The sequence below is a fragment of the Cystoisospora suis genome (genome assembly GCF_002600585.1).
Source record: "Cystoisospora suis strain Wien I chromosome Unknown contig_7182, whole genome shotgun sequence".
Lineage (NCBI taxonomy): Eukaryota > Apicomplexa > Conoidasida > Eucoccidiorida > Sarcocystidae > Cystoisospora > Cystoisospora suis.
This window is the reverse complement of record NW_027159968.1, coordinates 8,145-9,187: the sequence shown is the minus strand read 5'-3', so window position 1 is coordinate 9,187 and position 1,043 is coordinate 8,145. Positions and strand designations below refer to the sequence as shown.

General features: G+C 40.1%; 1 protein-coding gene across 1 annotated transcript in view; it reads left to right on the top strand.

The window, feature by feature from the left end:
• Positions 1–1,043, top strand: part of CSUI_010340 (phosphoinositide phospholipase) — a gene marked incomplete at its 3' end in the record, with an annotated part of 9,443 nt that overhangs the window by 683 nt on the left and 7,717 nt on the right. The window contains exon 2 of the mRNA XM_068070445.1: positions 441–502. The remainder of the gene's footprint in view (positions 1–440; positions 503–1,043) is intronic.

Here is a 1,043-nt window from a genome sequence, read left to right as displayed (position 1 = left end):
ATTAAAGAGGAAGGAGAGCTTTCTTTTCTTCTCTCCATCTGTCTATCTCTTCTCCTGTCGTCTCATCTTTCTCCTTCTTATGTCGAAGCATCAATTCTCAAAGACTTCCAGTACGTGTGCATACAGCCATATTCATACAGGGAGGCACCGATAGATCTAATTAGATGTCTGGGTTATTTACCACCGACTTGTATCTCTATAGGTCTATCTATACAGCTGTATGCGTCTATGTATATCTCCCTTCATCCACTTTATATATATATAAATAGATAGATATAGCTTTCCGGATGGAGTGAGTCTTATCTCGGTATATCCTGGTCGAAAGTCTATCTTCAATCTGTCTAGCTCTTTCTCACTCTTTCTTCCCTGCTTTCTTTCTTTCTTTCTCACTCTTTCTTTCTTTCTTGTTTTTTTTCTTTTGCTTGCTTGGCCTCGGTCAGTCCCGTTATGCGAGGTTCATCGAATTATTCCAGGTGTAGATACAGACTTCGATCGCGGAGGTGTAAGTCTGTATGGTGTACATACACTTGAAAAGAAAACGCCACTGAAAAAAAAAGTACAAAAGAGGAGAATCTGTCGGCCCTTTTTTCCCTTCTTTTGACTCCCTTCATTTTTTATCTTCCTTCACTTCCTCCTCTCTCTCTCTCTCTCTCGTTTCATGTCCTCTTCTTTTCCTTTCTTTCTATCTTTATCTCTTCGTGCAAGAAAGTTTCTCTCGTCACTCTCCTCTCTAATTGTCGAGAGAAACAAACCAAGAAGAAGAATACCTTTTCTCTACGTTTCACTTCCTCCACAGAGAGAAGGAGAAGCTAGCTAACTAGATAGCTAGCTAGATACTACCTCTCTACTGTGTCGCCACTCCATCCATCCAGTCATACGCTCTACGTATATATATGCATATAGACGTATACACATACATATATATAGAGAGAGAGGAAAGAGTTTTCAACTGACTTGGCGAAGCGACTAACTTCTTGTATCTTCAGGGAAGACATCTCTTTGCTTCCGATCGGAGATTCGTAGAGATATCTATCTATCTATCT